This window comes from Tachyglossus aculeatus, chromosome 14, assembly GCF_015852505.1.
Source record: "Tachyglossus aculeatus isolate mTacAcu1 chromosome 14, mTacAcu1.pri, whole genome shotgun sequence".
Taxonomy (NCBI): Eukaryota; Metazoa; Chordata; class Mammalia; order Monotremata; family Tachyglossidae; genus Tachyglossus; species Tachyglossus aculeatus.
The window spans coordinates 11,362,298-11,368,297 of NC_052079.1; positions in this window are offsets into that span (position 1 = coordinate 11,362,298).

Genomic DNA, 6,000 nt, shown 5'->3' on the forward strand with positions numbered 1-6,000 from the left:
TATCTTAACTGGAGCCTAGCAACAGTTCTCCCAGCGTTTTTTATTGTGGCTTATCTTCTAGTTCAATAGTCGATCCTAGGATAGGGACTCTTAAATTAGCACAGTTTAGACTGATATTTTATTATGAGCTAATCCTAGATGACAAATAAATAGTTTCAATGTAGTCTTTGCCTCTTGGAACATTAAATTCACACAACTAAGCACTTCTAAGATCCACCATAGTTGAAGAGCATTGGCAAAAAATAAACTCTTTGTGAACCCCATGTAGTTCAGGAACTCTGATGGATCTGATTGTCTGTATCTACCACCAGGTTTTGGCATGCAGGAAGCTTTTCATAAATAGGCTAATAATTAGTGAATGAAAGGAGAAATATTTATTTTACCACTTGCAGAACTCTTTTAAGCCATTCCCAAATAACCACACCATGGTTTCTCTTTGTTTTCTTGCAGATAAATGAGACTTGGGGCTTGCTACTTGTGAAAGTCCTAGAAATCAAAAATGACCTGAGAAATGCTGACCAAAAATCATGTAGGCTGGAACGGGAACTCAATTTAGAACAAATGGGAACCTAAGGAATTGTCCTCAGTTACAGAAAATAGAGTAACCCTAGCCTAGCAGCTCCTCAGGAGCAGACCAATAGTTCTAGGGCAGAGGGGACCTCACCTCCCCAGCAAGACCTGAGAACTTCTCTGTGAGTGAACAGAAGAGCTCTTTCCAAGACCCTGTGCTGCTGTTTTAAAAATTCATCAGTAATCTATTTGATTGAGGGAGAGGAATTCACCTGATCAATCAATCATAATTATTGTGCGCTTACTCTGTGCAAACTACCATACTAAGCTCGTGGGAGAGTACAATATAACAGATTGAGAAGCAGCGTAGTTTAGTGAAAAGAGCACAGGCTTGGGAGTTGGACATCGTGGGTTCTAATCCCAGCTCCGCCACTTGTCAGCATTTGACTTTGGGCAAGTCACTTAACTTCTCTGTGCCTCAGTTACCTCATCTGTAAAATGGGGATTAAGACTGTGAGCCCCACACGGACAACCTGATTACCTTGTATCTACCCCAGCCCTTAGAACAGTGCTTGGCACATAGTAAGTGCTTAACAAATACCATTATTATTATTATTATTATGGTAGGCGCATCCCCTGCCTTGAACCCAATGATCCTTCTTTGAAGTTTTGCACCCCTACTAAAATAATGAATAATAGTTTAACTCATTTCTAAGTTACTATAACACTTTGAAGTTTTGCACCCCTACTAAAATAATGAATAATAGTTTCACTCATTTCTAAGTTATTATAACACCATTATTGGATTGAATTTCTACCAGAAAGTTTGGCATCATAGCAAACAATTCTCAGATATAGGGCCACAGTAACTCATGTGATAGTATTGGTTAAAAAATCTCTTAGACATTACAGCAAAATGAGTACAGACTCCCTTGGTGTTCATGAATGAAGTACAAAATTTGCTACTCTAGTCTAAGCTTTGCAATACTAAAAGTTTCATTAAGCCATTCAAATGTGCAAAGCCAAAGACAATGAACTGCCCCTCATTAATATTTTAATAAAAGTGGGAAGACATTTCCATTCTCCTTAGCTGCCACTGGTTGGGAAACAATTATTTGTTCTTATTAAACCAAAGTTACCATATTCAGTTTTTTGCCACCGTGAATAGTAAGGGCATCCCAAATATTGTACATTATCCCATTTCTTACAGAATGAAATTGGGTACATAGAATGTTAAGCACAGCATGGCTTAGTGGAAAGAGCACAGGCTTGGGAGTCAGTAGTCATGGGTTCTAATCCCAGCTCCACCACTTGTCACTGTGTGACTTTGGTCAAGTCACTTCACTTCTCTGGGCCTCAGTTACCTCATCTGTAAATTGGGGATTAAGACTGTGAGCCCTGCGTGGGACAACCTGATAACCTCGTATCTTCCCCAGTGCTTGGAACAGTGTTTGGCACATAGTAAGTGCTTAACAAATACTATTATTATTATTATTATTACTATGTGCCAAGCACTGTATTAAGCTGTGGTATAGCTAGAAGTTAATCAGGTAGGACACAGTCCCTGTCCCACATGGGGTTCACACTCTAACGGGGAGGGAATAGGATTTAATCCTCATTTTACAGATTAGGTAACTGAGGCACAGAGAAGTTAAATGGCTTGCCCAAGGTAATAATAACAATAATAATGATGATGATGATATTTGTTAAGTGCTTACTAGGTGTAAACCACTGTACTAAGTGCTGGGGTAGATTCATTCATTCATTCATATTTATTGAGCACTTACTGTGTGCAGAGCACTGTACTAAGCGCTTGGGAAGTATCAGATTGGACACAGTCCCTGACCCAAGTAGGACTCACAGCCTTAATCCCCATTTTCCAGATGAGGTAACTGAGGCACAGAGAAGTGACTTGCCCAAGGTCACACAGCAGGCAAGGTCACACAGCAGACATGTGGCAGAACCGGGATTAGAACCCACATCCTCTGACTCCCAGTCCCGTGATCCTTCTGCTAGGCCACTCTGATTACACCTAGTTCTGTCAGTTGTTTTTGTTCTCCAACTACTAATATTGACTACTTTTAGAAAAATCACCTATAAAAGAATCAGAGGCATAATCAACCAAAGTTCATTTTCTTTCTCCTTGGGAAGAAAACGCATTTTGGAGATGAAATTTCTTGCACTTGTTTTTTTGTGCTAGGTTCGTAAACCAACCCTTTTAAGGGGAAAGTCTGGCGGATTGGTTTCTGGATGAATAATCAGGAAAAAAAGTTTTTCACAGTATGAGAAAATTTGTCATTTGTTGCATTTGGCTCAGTTGGGATAGAATGGGTTTCTTTTAAAAGTTCACATTTTAAAATAACAAGTGCATATTCCTCTAAGTTTAAAAGTCAACAGGCTGAAAATGAGGTCATTTATAGACAAGCCCAAATTACATTCTACAACACATTTCCCCATATTCTCTAAGAATAACTAGATGCATATGTCCCTATCTTAACATGTTTTTCTCAGTCACACTAGATCTTCTCTTATGCAACTCCCCTTTGTATACTTGAATAGATAAATATGAATATTTCTCACTTTTATCTAGATTCCATGGATTATGCAAGAAGTAATACAAATAACTGATCTTAGAATGAGGCAATTCAGAAATAGCAGACTACTATATTAATTTCCAAATGGGTGAGGAATCCTTGTTTTGGATTACATAAATCCAGAATATGTGTGTCTTACGTGTAGAGTGTCTGCTAGTTATCGTATTCTTTCTGCCACCCTTTATTAGGTCTGATGGGCTTTTATTCAATAAATACGATTCATTGATTTTATTTTACAATGTACATATATAAGTGATTAGTGCAGCGCTCTAAACACAGAAATCACTCAGTAAATATCACTAACTGATATGTCCCTATCTTAACATGTTTTTCTCAGTCACACTAGATCTTCTCTTATGCAACTCCCCTTTGTATACTTGAATAGGTAAATATGAATATTTCTCACTTTTATCTAGATTCCATGGATTATGCAAGAAGTAATACAAATAATTGATCTTAGAATGAGGCAATTCAGAAATAACAGACTACTATATTAATTTCCAAATGGGTGAGGAATCCTTGTTTTGGATTACATAAATCCAGTATATGTGTGTCTTACGTGTAGAGTGTCTGCTAGTTATATTCTTTCTGCCACCCTTTATTAGGTCTGATGGGCTTTTATTCAATAAATATGATTCATTGATTTTATTTTACAATGTACATATATAAGCGATTAGTACAGCGCTCTAAACACAGAAATCACTCAGTAAATATCACTAATTGACTGACATTCATCCAGTTCATAAGCATTCATCCATGCTTGCAGTACCCTGGGTAAAAGGAAACTCACATTGTAGTTTTCAACCTGAGCCCGGTACTGACACTCAATCAGTCAATCAATCAATGGTATTTATTGAGCACTTACTGTGTGCAGAGCACAGTACTAAGCACTTGGGAGAGTAGAATACAACAGAGTTGGTAGACATGTTCCCTACCCACAACGAGCTTAAATCTAGAGGACTCACTCATGTTTACTCTCTTGTACTCTCCCAAGTGTTTAGTACCGTGCTCGGCACACAGCAAGCGCTCAATAAATGCCATTGCCTGGTGCCTAGCTGTTTCTTCCAACACTGTCACACTGCCTCCAGTCAGATGTGCACTGTTGAAGGGATGTTCCCTTATTTTGCCTTCACAGTCCACCCAGTGAAAATGTGAGCTCTGGCAGGACTGATCGGAGTTTCATGAAGATTTGGATACTAAAATTTGGGCTGGAAAGCAGAGAAAGGCCCTGTTTGGGTCTACCTGCATTCATTCATTCAATCGAATTTACTGAGCACTTACTGTGTGCGGAGCACTGTACTAAGCACTTGGGAAGTACAAGTCGGCAACAATATAGAGACCATCCCTACCCAACAACGGGTTCACAGTCTAGAAGGGGGAGACAGACAGCAAAACAAAACATGTAGACAGCACAGGAAAACATAGCACACTGCAAACAGTGGGGGGTGGCGGAATTTTGGTCACCCACTGGTGTTTTCAGCAACATTTACAAGTAGAGTTAGGATCTCACTGAAGTAGTGTCATCTTCAAAAATGAGGGACAACCATATATACATTCATCCATACATACATGTACAATCATTTCTATTATCCAGCTTGCACTCCTTGTTCCTTCTCACAGGCTTGTGCTCGGCTCCTGTCCCCTACCTAAGGTTCACAACCTTCCTTCTGCCTGGAATTTTCTCTTTGTGCTAATAGGTCAGCGATTGTTCTCTCCATCTTCAAAATCCCCCTGAAATCCTACCTCCTCCAGGAGCCCTCCTGCAATTTCCTCCACCTTTCCTTGTTGTGTCTATCGGAGAACTGCCCTTATCACTATGCATCTCTGAGACTCATGTTAACTGACACTTGTTTGTTTATACATCCTTCCCTGCTTTTTTTTATCAACAGCCATCTCAGCCTCTTACTCCATTGTACTTTCCAGTACAGTAGGCACTTAATATATATTAATGATTAATTGTTTGAATTGCCCCAGCAGTGTATTCCTTGGCTTCATCCCTTCTCCTCTCAGTCCACCCCAGCATCCTCCTCTCTCACCCTCCCAAAAGGGTCTGCGTTGTCAGTTGGTTGTCCACTAAAGTCCAGTGCTGGTGATTCAGGGGGGTACTAAGTAAAAGCACTCTGAGGACGAGGTAAGAAATGATGGGGATCATTCTCCCCTCCCTGTCTTTGCACCTCTCAGAGGTTATTACCACCACCCTCTTGGCCTTAAAGAAGAGAAAATTAGACATCAATGTGGGAAATAACAATGAAATTCAGTGTGATACCAGCTCTTCAGCACAATCACAATGACTTTTTCCAAATGGGAAAAGAAAAAGAATTTCAATCTTTGGCATTAAAAAATACAGCAGTGATGTCTAGCTAGGGAGACAAGACTGAGACCCAAGATCTTCTGTGACTCTTTACCCTCGAAGCCTGTTGCAGCCAAACCATAGTTGCCTGCTAAAGTTCAGGTGAGTCTTGCTATGATAAAGACTTAGAAGATTGCTGCCCTTTTTTTTCATATTCTAGAGGATAAAGCAATGTTATTTTACTTCCATAAAATTTGCCCCTTGTTGTCCCTTAAAATAAAAACTGATCTTCAGAGATGAAATGTTATTTCATAAAAAAATGCCCACTCAGACCGAGCCACAACAACTTAGCCCCTTGTGTTTGTGTTTTCCAGGGTCTCATGTCAAGCATCTTTTAGAAAGTACAATGTGACATGGCAGTGGACTGAGGGTAGACAATTCAGCAGATAGATGGGTGATGGGTGATGGGTGAGAAGCGGCATGGCTCAGTGGAAAAAGTACGGGCTTTGGAGTCAGAGGTCATGCGTTCAAATCCTGCCTCCACCAATTGTCAGCTGGGTGACTTTGGGCAAGTCACTTAACCTCTCTGTGCTTCAGTTCCCTCAT